General features: G+C 43.3%; 1 non-coding gene and 1 pseudogene across 1 annotated transcript; one reads left to right on the top strand and one right to left on the bottom strand.

Annotated features, from left to right (window-relative positions):
- Nucleotides 1-3,931: 3,931 nt before the first annotated feature.
- Nucleotides 3,932-4,035, bottom strand: LOC122908035. Its single transcript, XR_006384839.1, has one exon. It is a non-coding gene; the product is annotated as a U6 spliceosomal RNA (small nuclear RNA).
- A 6,130-nt stretch (nt 4,036-10,165) lies between these two features.
- On the top strand, nt 10,166-10,674 carry LOC122907350 (annotated as a pseudogene).
- The last annotated feature ends 3,473 nt before the right edge of the window (nt 10,675-14,147 follow it).

Here is a 14,147-nt window from a genome sequence, read left to right as displayed (position 1 = left end):
TCATTAAAGTCAATTTCCATCCAGCGATTCTCCTCTATATTCTCCATAAAGCCGTCCGTGTTCCTCTCGGTTGGAATTCGTTTCCTCCTCCCTCACATTCCTGTCATCCTCTCTTTGCGTACATACCGTATCTCCGTCAGCAGGCCTTTTGGAGGTCACCGTCCTAGGGCAGAAAGTAGAAAGAGCCTGGGCTTGGAGCCAAACGGGCTCAAAATAGAATCCTGGCTCCACGACTTATCAGCCGCATGCAATCTGGGTTAGTTTCTCAACCTCTCTAAGACTCACTTACCTCCTCTGTAAAATGGGAATAAAACTAGTTCCTATGTTTAGAACTTTGTGACGATGAAACGAGATATGGTGTGTCGCTATTTAGAAAAGTGCCTGGAATATAATAAGAAGCATTTGGGAGTAGTTTGTCATTACTCTTAGGTGCTTCACAGGTGAGGAAACCAAAGCTCATGAAGCTTCGATAACTTAGCTGCATTATAATGGGGAGGAAGTATGGCCCTGCTCTCTCACATTCCTTTCCCGCCATTTACGATGTAGACAGCCCCGAGGCAAATAATTTCATTTTTCTTAGTCTTCATTTCTTTGTTTGTGCAGTGATGACAATGGTGACTTCAAACAGCTGTCCCACTGCTTATATTATGAGGATTAAAGGAGATGATGGATATGAAGAGCTTGGCACATGGAATGCTCTCAGAAAATTGAAAGCCACTATTTTTCACCAAAAGTCACCCAGATGACAAGTGGCGGGACCTGGATTTAAATGCAATGAGTTAGACTCCCCCAACCTTGGGCTTTTCTAATAAACTCACTACCAGCTCCCTTGCTGGAATTCTAAAGAATTAACAGATGCAATGAACATTTAGAAGGCTTTTCTCAAGTGCAATAAAATGGGTTTATAGGGCACCTGGGTGGCTCAGTGGGTTAAGCCGCTGCCTTCGGCTCAGGTCATGATCTCAGGGTCCTGGGATGGAGTCCCACATCGGGCTCTCTGCTCAGCAGGGAGCCTGCTTCCTCCGCTCTCTCTCTGCCTGCCTCTCTGCCTACTTGTGATCTCTCTCTGTCAAATAAATAAACAAAATCTTTAAAAAAAAATGGGTTTATATTCCTGTTTTGATGACTGCTTTACCCTATTTCACAAAGAGGTATTCACATACCCATAATCTTGAACTAGGCTTTCCTGTCCTAATTAACTATATATATGTCATATCTATATATATGCATATACACATAAATTTTATATATATATATGTGTGTGTGTGTGTTTGTGTGTGTGTGTGTTTGTATTTAATATAGTTTTTTCCCCCCAAACTCATAGAATAGCCAGCATCTCAAAGGAACATACTGCTGACTTTCCAACTCACAGAAACCTTTAAAACACTTACCTTTAAAAGAAACCATCATCCCAGGGGAAGCATTACAGGGATTCTCTTGTGAGGAGGACTAGGATTAAAACTCAAGCATGTGAGGGTGTCTGGGTGGCTCAGTAGGTTAAAGCCTCTGCCTTCGGCTTGGGTCATGATCCCGAGTCGGGCTCTCTGCTTGGCAGGGAGCCTGCTTCTCTGTCTTTCTCCCACTGCCTCTCTGCCTGCTTGTGATCTCTGTCTGTCAAATAAATAAATAAATAATTTAAAACAACAAAACAAAAAAACCTCAAGCATGTGGAATGAAATCCAAACCAAAAGGAAAAGCAAGGACTTGCCTTCTTCCCAGAGAGCCCTGCCTTGCAATACTGCCCCTCCCTGTCCCCAGGAGGGGCGAGAACCTAGCCAAGGGTCAAGGAGTGGTGACCAGGTTAGCAACAAGGGCAACAGAGGGAGGAGACAAAAGAACAACAAGTGGAAACGGCTGGCTGAATGCCTGAGCATGTTTCTTTGCTGAAAGAGAATGGCCCGACAACCGCTCAAACTGGGAGAGAGGAGGGCAGAGGGGAAGAGGACAGCTAATGGATGGGGTGGCCCAGCAGGGGTCAGAGGTCATGAGGGCAGTGAGCGAACTAATTGGCGACTCTGTGCATATTCACTTTCTGCTTCTAGCCTACAGCTGGGTCTTGAGAGAAAGCCCTGGGGTTGAAGCGGGCTTTATTCATCGGCCAAGATTTGAAGCTGACTGGAGAAAAGCAATGAAATTAAAAAGTGAGATCAGGACCCTCTTTTTTTCTTTTTTTTTTTTCCTCCAGGATCAGCTGACCAGGAACAGCCTTCTGCAAAGGAAAATGCTAGATTCTACTCCATCTGACCACTCATTCATTCATTCACACATCCCTTCCTCCTCACCTCCACATGTTAACTAGACATTAGTTAACTAGAGTGTGTCTCAGGACACACTCCCGACAGGAAAGAACTGTAGACACCTACAGTTTAGAACACAGATAGATTATCAGAGTGAGGCCTGGCTTTTAGGATCATCTGACACCGCTCTCATGTTTCATACTGAAGGAACAGGGGACAGCAGTTTGCTCAGGCTCACAGAGAGGTAGCAGAAGGGGGAGCAGAGCCCCAGCCTTCTCACGCTGTTCAGCGATTTTCTATCACACTCTTCTCAGAAACACATTAACTTTGAAAACTTGTACGGACGGGGACAGCTAACAGCCCGGCCTCTGGCCGGACAGCCGGGGCTAGAACGCTAGCAACCAGCTCTGGGGCCTTCAGAGGGTGACTTAGCATTTCAAAGCATTAGTTGGCCCATCTGTAGAAAAAGAGGGTTGTTCTATGGATTAAATGAGGCAAATGCATGTAAAGCAAGCACGTGCTTCAATAAAAGTTAACTATTACTATGACTACTGCCATGACTTGAGAGCCCAGGATAGACTGGGCTTGCAATGATAAGCATGAAGCCCATTGCACACTCATCTGTCCATCCCTGGGTCTCCATGGCAACCTGTTCCAACATGGAACTCCTCATTCCCCCTCAGTTAAGAGACTTCATGAGGATCAGAGGGAAACTGGGGAGCCCCATCTGAACTTTCTGCAGGCAGATCTGTCCAAATTTGGATCGAGCGGACTTGGGGTGAGTCAATACATGCAAAGGGCTGAGAAGAGCGCCAGGCACGTGGAGAGGACTCACTCAAGCTGGCTCGTGGTTACTACGGGTGTTGTTACTGGGGAGGTGGGTAGCTCTTTGTCACTAGAGGTTCAAGCGTGAAGACTGGCTGACCCGTGGTCAGGAACGTTGTCAGGGAGCTTCACAGATGGGAAGGAAGTTTGGCCAAGATGAGGTCTGAGCTTGGTGAATTTTCTTCGTAGCCTTTTTGCCTACCTCTTTCCCAGAGCTCTGAAGCAGACCATCACTCTGATACCATTACATGTGGATTCTGGAGCAGGTTAAGAGATGAAAATACAGAAGAGATGTGGAACTTCTATAAACAATGGGCTCTCCAACCCCACCTGGGACTTTACATTAGGAACATCTGGAGTCACAGAATGCAGACCATGAGCTTCAACCCCAAATTTACTTACTTTTTCCTTTTTAAAAAATTTAAATTTAAAATGTTTTTATTTTTAAATTTTTTTCCTTTTTAAAAATTTAAATTGAATTAATTAACATTACTGATTTCAGAGATAGAGGTCAGTGATTCATCAATCCTATGTAATACCCAGTGCTCATTAAATCATGTGGCCTCCTTAATGTCCATCACCCAGCTACCCCATCTGCCCACTCCCCTCCCCTGCAACAAAGCTGAGTTTTTTCCCTATGATTAAGAGTCTCTTACGGTTTGTCTCCCTCTCTGGTTTTGTCTTGTTTTATTTTTTCCTCTCTTCCCCAATGATCCTCTGCTTTGTTTCTAAAATTCCACGTATGAGTGAGATCATATGATAATTGTCTTTCTCTGATTGACTTATTTTGCTGAGTGTAATACCCTCTAGTTCCATCCATGTCATTGCAAATGGAAAACTTCCATTTTTTTCTTTCTTTCTTGTTTTTTTGAAATATGGAATGCTTCGCAAATTTGTGTGTCATCCTTGTACAGGGTCCATGCTAATCTACTCTGTATCATTCCAATTTTATACGTGCTGCCAAAGTGAGCACCAAACTTTCATTTTTTGATGGCTGACTAGTATTCCATTGGTTCAACCCAAAATTTAACTTTGAAGCTCCCTTTAGTCACCTGTTTTTCCCACTTCATTCATTCATTCATCATTGAAGTACAACTTACAGACAATAATATGACAGATCTCAAGTATTCAGCTCAGTGTGCTTTGATAATTACATATACTCATGTAACTTTCACTTACAGCAAGGTATAGGACCGTCTATCACTCTCTTTGTCCTTTCCAGTCAATCCCATAATCCTTCTCTTTTCTTTAGGCAACTCCTTCTTCTATCACCCTTGATTCATTTTGCTTGTTATTGGATTCCACGTGCTTTTGTATCTGGCTCCTTTAAACATATTTTTCATATTCATTCACATTGTTCATGACTTAGCTGTTTACTCCTTTTTATTGAATAATACTCCATCGTATGAATATACCACAACTTATCTATTTTCTTGGAATGGACATTTAGTTTATTTCCAGTTTTTGGCTGCTATGATTATTCTTTTTTTTTTTAATATTTTATTTATTTATTTGACAGACAGAGATCACAAGTAGGCAGAGAGAGAGAGAGGGGGAAGCAGGTTCCCCGTTGAGCAGAAAGCCCAGTGTGGTCCTCGATCCCAGGACCCTGGGATCATGACCTGAGCTGATGGCAGAGGCTTTAACCCACTGAGCCACCGAGGTGTCCCTCTTTTTTTTTTTTTTTTTTTGCTATGATTATTCTTATATATTTTCCTGAGCCTCATTGCATTTGTATTTTAATTATGAAACAGATACAGAGCAGTTTAGAGAATATTACAGATACTCATGTTTACTTCCCATATTTAATAAAAGTTAACATTTTGCCATAGCCAGTTCTTTTTTGAAGAAAGTTTATAGATTTAGTTGAAACCCACTCTGTATTTCTCCCCACTCCTCTTACCCTCTCATACTTCACCAGTATCCACTGTTCTGAAGTTGGTTTGAGTTCATTCTGTGGTTTTATGTATTTAAGAATATGTATGTATGGATTGATCTGTTTTCATCTAATGTGGTATCCATCTGGTGGGCCCTTTCCATCCTGAGGGCCAGGTCTTACTTCTGGGATATTTTTCTTGGATTATTTATCTGAGCATTTCCTCCATTCTGCTTTCTTGGTTCTCTCTGGAACTCCTATAATTTAGATATTGGGCCTCCTGCATTGGTCTTAATTTCTCTCTTATTTTTTTTTTCTCTTTGTCTTTAATTCAACTTTCTGGGAATTTTCTCAGCTTTATTTTCCAATTCATTTATTAAGTTTTCCATTGAAATTGTCATATGTTTTTAATTTCTTTTTTTAATTTTAAATTTCTAACTTTTTTTTTTATTCCTCAAATGTTCATTTTAATGTTTCCCCCATCTTATTCTAGGGATGTAGTAACATCTACTCTTACCCCTCTAAGAATAGTAATTATATTCCTTTTATTATTTATTTTGACTTTTTGTTTGTTTGTTCTTAGTTTTCTTTTCCTGCTGAGAATCTGTTTTCTCCAGGTTGCCTTTTTCCTGTTTATTTTCGTCTTTATTGTTTTTGTTAGAGGTCTCTCCTTAGGAGTCTGGTGATGCTAAATGCTCACTGATATTTAAACATGGGGCACTAAAAAACCGAAAGTTCTGAGTTTGAGATTATGATGCTCACTTGGCTGGGATGGGCCATATCCTTGGGGGAACCTGATGTCAGAAGTACCAAGATTTTCCCCTTGGACTAATCAGAATCCTTTAGAAGCATTTCCCAATCTCCTTCCCGGAGGGTACAGGCTCCCTTCACTTTATCAGGATTTACTATATAAACATTTACTTAATTCTCTTGTTCTGTATAATAACTTGCTCTCACATTTGTCTGCTTTTTTTCTTTTCCACAGACTCTTTTTTTAATCTCTTAAAAGTTCTGGCTGCATGAAGCAAGAGAGGAAATCTAGGAACCTATTAGCTTTTTAAAGATTTCTATCCAGTCTTATTTACCATTCCATCTTCATCCTCATTGCCCGAGGTATCTGGTAGACCAAATTGGGTTACTTCCCGGTTCTCTCCACTTATAGATTGAGATTCAGCTTTCTTTGGTTTTCTGAGTCAGTTATCTCCCATTTGTTTGCTTTCTGGCTTCCAAAGTTTTAGTGCTATAGCCTTCTCTCCCATTCTCCTTATCCTTGTGAGTTTATGCCTTTTATAAAAAGAAACTGCTGTCATCTTTGTGAGGTTTTTGGAGAAATGGCAGAATGCTCAATATGCCACATCTTTACCGGAAAGTCATTTTTTAAAAAATATTTATTTATTTGACAGAGAGAGATCACAAGTAGGCAGAGAGGCAGGCAGAGAGAGAGGAAGGGAAGCAGGTCCCCCGCTGAGCAGAGAGCCCGATGCGGGACTCGATTCCAGGACCCTGAGATCATGACCTGAGCAGAAGGCAGCGGCTTAACCCACTGAGCCACCCAGGCGCCCAGGAAAGTCATTTTTATTGTGATTTTAAGTCGCCTTTCTCAAAATACTGATGAGGTCAAGTAATTCTGCATTTGTTTCTTGTCTATTTGTGTTTCTTTTTCTGTGACCTGCTTGTTCATATTCTTTGTGTATTTTTTCTCTTAGATTGTGGGTCCTTTTTAAAAAATGGGTTTGTTAGAATGTCTATATAACCTGGTACTCGCCCTTTGTTAGTAATATTCTTTGAAGACATTTTCTCCCACTTTGGAGCTTGGCTTTTCACTTTGTTGTGTGTGGGTTTTTTGTTTTTTTGTTTTTTTTTCTATTTCAGTCTAATATAGGGCACCTGGGTGGCTCAGTTGGTGAAGCATCTGCCTTCATGTCAGGTCATGATTTCAGGGTCCTGAGATTGAGCCCACTGTTGGGCTCCCTGCTCAGTGGGGAGTCTGCTTTTCCCTCTTCCTCTGCCCCTCCCCCCCACTCATTTGTGCTCATGCTGTCTTTCTCAAATAAATAAAATCTTTTAAAAATATATAATTAATATATTAAGCACATTTAGTATATTAAATCTCCATTTTAATATAGTCAAGTGTATTCTTTATAGTATTGGGCTTTTAGGGTCTTACCTAAGAAATGCTGCCCTACTTCAAGGCCAAAGAACCCAAAGCCTTTAAGTTACTCCTTATCTACGGTGTAAGATAAGAAGGTAATTTTATTGTTATTTTTACATATTGATAATCAATTGTTCTAGCATCACTTATTGACTATCCATCATTTTTCCAGTCATCTGTGATGCCATTGCTGTAATTCTTAAATGCATGGGTCTATTTCTGAGCTCTCTATTCCATTTCATCGCAGTTACTTTTCGCTTTCTGTGTCAGAATCACACTATTTTAGGGCGCCTGGGTGGCTCAGTGGGTTAAGCCGCTGCCTTCGGCTCAGGTCATGATCTCAGGGTCCTGGGATCGAGTCCCGCATTGGGCTCTCTGCTCAGCGGGGAGCCTGCTTCCCTCTCTCTCTCTGCCTGCCTCTCTGCCTACTTGTGATCTGTCTCTGTCAAATAAATAAATAAAATCTTTAAAAAAAAAAAGAATCACACTATTTTAATTACCATAGCCTTATTAAATTTTTCACTTGTGGTAAAGCAAATGCCTCATTCTTCTTCAAAATTGTCTTTATTATTCTTGGCTCTTTTCTGTCATATTTTAGGATTAGCTTGAAAGTTTCCTATACACAGATATGGCCAGGTTGAGATTGTTATTGGAACTCTATTGAATTTATAGGGTAATTTGGGATTTAAAAAATAATATTGGGTATTCCATCCATGAACATGGTATATTGCTCTATTCATTTAGACCTTCTGACTGTCAATGAGGTTTTATAATTTCTCCATTTGAATCAACACTTCTTTTATTAGATCCATTGCTAGTACCTATAATACCTTTTAGTTTTTGTACATATGGTGACAGGAACTCTTAAAGATTACACTTTCTAATCAGTTCTTGCAGGTATATCAGGTATATAAGAATGCTTTTGATTTTTTGATATGCTTAGATTGAAATCAGCAATCATAATTCTTGTGATAGTTATGATAATCGGTGTATAAATTTCCTTGGATTTTCTATGAAGACAATCATATTGTTAACAAATAGCAACTTCATTTTTTTCCTTTACAATCATTATACCTTTTATTTCTTTTCTTGCCTTGTGGCATTGCCTGGAATAGCCAGTAGAATATGGATGAAAGTGGTGGAAAGTTGATAGATGTTAGTTAAAGGAACATGTCACCTTTACTATGATATGTCACTAGAGCTGCTGGCTCTGAAACTATGTTGTGCCTGGTGGGTCTGTACCAGCAAAAGGTATATGTCTTTGGTATCTGAGAATAGGCATTTTTATTCTCACTTAATAGACAAAGAAACAGAAACTCAAAGAGATAAATAACTTGCTTAAGACCACATAGCTAATAAGTGGAAGATTCAAACCAAAATCTTCTGATTCACAGTGAAACTCTATTTCCGTGATTCCAAACTTCCTTCTGTCTCCCTGTCTGTGCTAATGTGTCACCTTTCTCAGACAACACACTGCATCTTAAAAGAGATTGTTTCAGAACAAACAATGCTTTTGCCCAGTTAGATGCCTCTAATAGTGGGAGTGTTGGGCAGATACTGTTTTGCCTAAACAGAAGACTTGTCCTACTTATAACTTAACAAACAAATAAAACCTCACAGACTCTTAGAGTTGAATGGCTTCTTATCTTTTCCAACCTCTTATTTAATGTAGTTATCCCTATACCCCATTGCTGCGATCACCCTCCAGCCTTTACCTACTGCTAGGGTAGGTTTGCTTCCTTGACAAACAGTCGAATAATGGTCATGTGGATCCACACTCTCCCCACAATCTGGTCCAGAGAGCAATCCATTTTCTCCTCTACATTATACCTCTTCAAGTATTTGTTCTCCTTAGATCTTCCCTGTGAGATGACCCATCTCTAGAATGTTTGCTACTGTCTACATGAGATTATTTCCAGACTTTGCACTATTCTGATTATTCTCGTCTCAATGCCTTCCAGTTGCTCACTGTCCCTCTTGAAACTGACACCCAGACTTTAAGGTGGGGTCTGATTGCAAACAAGTGGGGCTCTTTTGTCACATGATCTGGACACAGTCACTTCTATTGATGCACTCTAGATTTTTGTCTTCTTAGTAACTATGGCACATTGCTGATTTAAGTTTAGGGTTCACTCTTCGGCTTTTTTCCCATTTCATCTCCTGTATCCTTTCCTGTAGCACTTCAGAGCTCTCTAGGTCAGGGCAAGGTCTGTGGGGAGGCAGCTAGGACATAAATCTACTCTGTGACAGGGACAATAGGGGAAGGATCTGCAATTTGGAGGTTGCCAACAGGTAACCCAGAAACACCTGATTAGTCAGGAATAGGTGAACTCATTTGGAGCTGCTGTCCTGGTACAGAATAAAAGTCAAATTTCAGAGCATCAGTACTTTGAGATTTTTGCTATAGAGTTTAAATTTCTTACAAGAAACCAGAAATCTCATGATTTTTTAAAAACCTTCTTAAGAGGGGCACCTGGGTGGCCCAGTGGGTTAAGCCTCTGTCTTCGGCTCGGGTCATGATCTCAGGGTCCTGGGATCGAGCCTAACATTGGGCTCTCTGCTCAGCAAGGAGACTGCTTCCCCCTCTCTCTCTGCTTGCCTCTCTGCCTACTTGTGATCTCTCTCTCTCTGTCAAATAAATAAATAAAAATCTTTAAAAAAATAAAACCTTCTTAAGAGATGATAGAAGAACCCCAGGAAGGGAAGGGACAACAGGAATCAGAGTTCTCTGTTCAGCTTTATTGACAGGCCAGAAGGTTTAAATGAATAGAGCAACATACCATGTTCATGGATGCAATACCCAACATTGGTTTAGTGGGGTTACCATCCATCCATCCTTCTATCTAACACAAATGAATTTCAGCAACATGCCTTTGAGATGGAAATTCTAGCTGCCCAAATCTCCCTTGCTCCTGTCTTGTTTACAAACCCGTACTTACAAATCAATAAGCCTCCTCTTACCCCAATCTATGTTCCTTGTCTCCACCAAATAGTTGTAATTTTGCCTGGACAGTATTTACAAGGACAGCATCGTGTGACTCCAGTGTTGACAATACAATAGTGAAAACTGCAAACATGAGATGGCAGGAGGTCTCAGTGATTGTGGCTGAATTTGACGCATTTGTGCTGGTAACAGCCTATGTACCTAATGCAGGCCAAGGTCTGTTACGCTTGGGGTACTGGCAGCACTGGGATGAAGGCTTTCGCAAGTTCCTGAAGGGTTTGGCTTCCCAGAAGCCCCTTGTGCCATATGGGGACCTCAATGTGGCTCATGAAGAAATCGACCTTCGCAACCCCAAGGGAAACAAAAAGAATGCTGGCTTCACTCCACAAGAGCGTCAGGCTTTGGGGCATTACTACAGGCTGTGCCACTGGCTGACAGTTTCCGGCACCTCTACCCCAACACAGCCTGTGCCTATACCTTTTGGACCTACGTGATGAATGCTCGATTCAAAAATGTCAGTTGGCACCTTCATTACTTTTTGTTGTCTCACTCTCTGTTATCTGCATTGTGTGACAGCAAGATCCATTCCAAGGCCCTGAGCAGTGACCACTGTCTTATCACCCTACACTTAGCACTGTGACACCACCCCCAAATTACTTTAAACCTGGGAAATGACCCCCAAGCTAGCTTTAAAACTTAACCTTCCCAAACTTCTTTAAAAACAGATATAGATATCTGCACTGTATTTCCCTTCTAAAAATATAAATCCTTCAACCAGGCTCTTACTAATGCTTTTCTTTAAACCCCCAGTTTTTCTTTTCTTTCTTTCTTTTTTTTTTTTTTTTTTTGCCTTAAACAAAAACTATTGCTGACTTCCTTTGAACTGTCCACATGAAAACAGAGAGCCATAGTTTCAAAGAAAAAAAGGTACCTGTCATCCATTTTCTAAGTACTAAGTACTTGATACATCTTAACTCCTTTTGTCTTGGCAATAATCCTTTGTGGTAGACACTATTATCATTGTTTAACAGGTAAGGAAACTGAGGCATGGAGTTTAAGTGTCTGCCCAAGGTCATTCAGCTGAAAGCTGTGTGTGGGATTGGACTCTGGCAGCCCCTTTGTGGTGTCTGGGCTCTGAACCACCATAGGTGCTGTGTCTTTAGATGGGGAAGGGACCTGCTGTGGATGCCCCATGCATGGGACCTGCAGCCCCAGACCTGAGTTCCCACCCTTGGTTCCTTCACCAAATAATTTCCAATAGTCATAATCACCAGCGAAATTCCTTTCCAAGGGTAGGATCTTCCAGTAGGCTTCAGCCCCTTTATAGATGAAGAAATGTGAGATCTAAGTGTTAAATCATGTCCTCAGGGTCATGCAGGCTATAAGTGATAGAATTAGGATGTGAACCCAGCTCTGGGTGACTCTAGTGTCCCCTCAACTTCCCTTACACTATGGTGTGTCTACTGTGGGGCCATCTCTTCAGAAAAAGCCTAGACACTCTCAGTATCCTCTTCCATAGGGGATGGAGAATGTGGGGGTGGGGGGGCATTCTTTAGGAAAAAAATCATCACCGTGATCATTATAACCAAAAATCATCTTTGTCATTATTATTACCATCTTGTTAAAGGTCTACCAGTATGCTAGATGCTACAGTCTGGGAAGACTTTTCACGCCTCTTTGAGGATCCCTGACCTTTCATCATTGACCTGGCAGCAGGAAGTTAAAGGGTAAGTAAGGCTTCAGCAAGTCCTAAGATGGGTTTCTCCATTTCTTGAGCTGATTGGCTCAAGAAATTTACTGTTTCTCATATACCATTCTCTGGTCTTGCATTCAGATCAAGCGTAAATGTTTGCTTTCAGAATGTGAGTCAAGGGCGTGATTCCCAGAGAACCACAGGCTGGTGTCTGGGATCACTGGGCTATGCACATTCCTGAGCACACATATGTGTATGGACACACGTATACACGGCATGGACAAGCACACACACACTATACCACCACGTTCATGGCGAGCAGTTCCTGGAACCAAGGGTTGCCTTCAAGTGAGCGGCTAGCGCATGGGCCTGCAGTCTCCATTCTGGGGGACATTTGTATGGCCAGTTCCACCAGCCTGTGGTGGGGTGGAGCCTGCTCTCTCAGACCCATTCCTGGCTGGGACAGTCCTTCCAGAGGTGTATCCAGGGGCCTTTCAGGCCTTCTCAACACATCCCCTGGTCTGGGACTTACAGGTCAGGCAGCAGCGGTGCCCACTTCTCAGCCCCCAGGGAAGGGTCCCGGTGCTCTCTGCTGCCCCCTCTGGCCAGCCGTCCTCCTGCAACATTGGAGGGATGCCTTCTTAGGTCAAAAGGGAAAGCATTATTGCTGCTCTGTGGCCAGGCAAACAAGCCTCTGGCTTTGAAGTCCCAGGGGGGATGTGCTCAGGCTGGAGTGGGGAGTCTGAAGGAGCTGCCTCCCCCAAGCCTGGCTGTGTTTGTTAACTCCACCCTCCCACCCAGGTCTGCTGCATTTGCTGTTTCAGTGGGGAAGCTGGAGGAGGGAGGCCTACTCCCGGGGTCCTCAGAGGGCTGTTTTCAAGTCTTGCTGAGCCTGCGGGCCTACTTGGGAGCTGAATGCAGACGAGGGGCTGAGTCCAGAGGAGGCCTGCCAGGGAAGTCCCTGCCCTTCGAGGCAGTCAGCTGGGGTGTGGCCAGGGGCAAACCGCAGAATGTGCTACTTCCCTTGGGCCATGTTTTTATTCAGGTGGCATCAGGTAAGAATGAACAGCAGGGGAAGACTGGAGGGAGAAAGAGGCACCTAAAGGGAGCATTGGTCCCTTCAGTGGCCATGGGCCCGCCATTGCCACTTACAGAGTCTCCTTCTTCCCTTCTCCCTTTGACCACCAAAGGAGGACAAGGTGGCCATTTTGCCTTTCCCCATTCTGCTGTGCCTCTGCCTCAGAAGCTACAGGTATGACCAGAGACCCTGCCCACCTGGCCCCTCCCCCAAGCAATAAAATGCTCCCCCAGCTCCCCCTGGGCTGGCTCTCTGGGCTTGCCTCAGGATTTCACTGCGTTCCAAAGCAGGTTTACGGCCTTTCAGGCTTGGGCCACAGGAAACAAGACAAGAGATCAAGCATTATTATTAACCGGTTCAATATCCCATATAAATATTGGCCATGAACAGCTTCCCCCGCCCCTGCCTCTCTCCTCACTCTTCCTGCTCTCCCTCCCTTCTGAACTCCTCTATTTGCTACATCCAGATGTGCACACTTCTGCCAGATTCTCCCCTCCCCACAATGCCCCTCTCCAGTCTGTCCCTGCCTTCTTGCCCCTCCCTCCAATATCACGATTGAGAAAGAGCTTGTTGATAAGACCTGGAAATCTGGAGTTATAAATCCTTCTAGCACAGCCGCCCTATCTCCATGCTGATGCTTGTGGTGCCACAGAAAGGAGGCTCACCTGCTTGTGACCTATCCCCTTCCTCCCCGGCATTCTCCAATTGTCCTCTGCAAACATGGGCCAATGGGCCAATGGGAGGTACCTGTCTCAACAGGTGTGAGCCTGGTCTCACTTTTCTACAGGGTGATGGGGAGGTCACCCTCCAGCCCACCCGCTCTGGGCATACCTGTGATTGTGGAAGGGCAGTCGACGCCACTCTCCTTTTGGTTCCCCCCTGATTGCAGCTGTGCCGGGCCAAGCCCACCTCAATGGCTTTAGAAGTTACCAGGTTAGCTGCTGGGTGCTCTGGCTACAGCGCAGGAAGTGCTTGTACTGTCTGGGAGGGTAGCTTTCCCTGCTAAGCCACAAGCCCCTTGAGGGAAGAGAGTGTTTCTTATTTGTCATTGAATCTCTATGCCCAGCAGACTGCGCAGAACACAATTACTTGGTAAACGACTCAGAACTATCTGGTAAATTGCTGTCATACTCATCACCAGGAAATATTTACTGGGGGAGTCTCATGTGCAAAGACCCTGCTAAGCAGGAGGCAGCACAAAGATTAATTAGACATCATTCCCACTTTCAGCGGCGTGCCCCGGAGTCAGGGAGACTTAGAGGAGTTCACTTGCCAGGAGGTCACAGGAGGGAGCTGGAGCTGGGGGCCCAAGGGAATCTGCTTTGGTAACCAAAGTTTGACA

This window comes from Neovison vison, chromosome 5 (genome assembly GCF_020171115.1).
Source record: "Neovison vison isolate M4711 chromosome 5, ASM_NN_V1, whole genome shotgun sequence".
Taxonomy (NCBI): domain Eukaryota; kingdom Metazoa; phylum Chordata; class Mammalia; order Carnivora; family Mustelidae; genus Neogale; species Neogale vison.
Note: the sequence above shows the minus strand (reverse complement) of the source record. Positions and strands in the feature narration are given on the sequence as shown.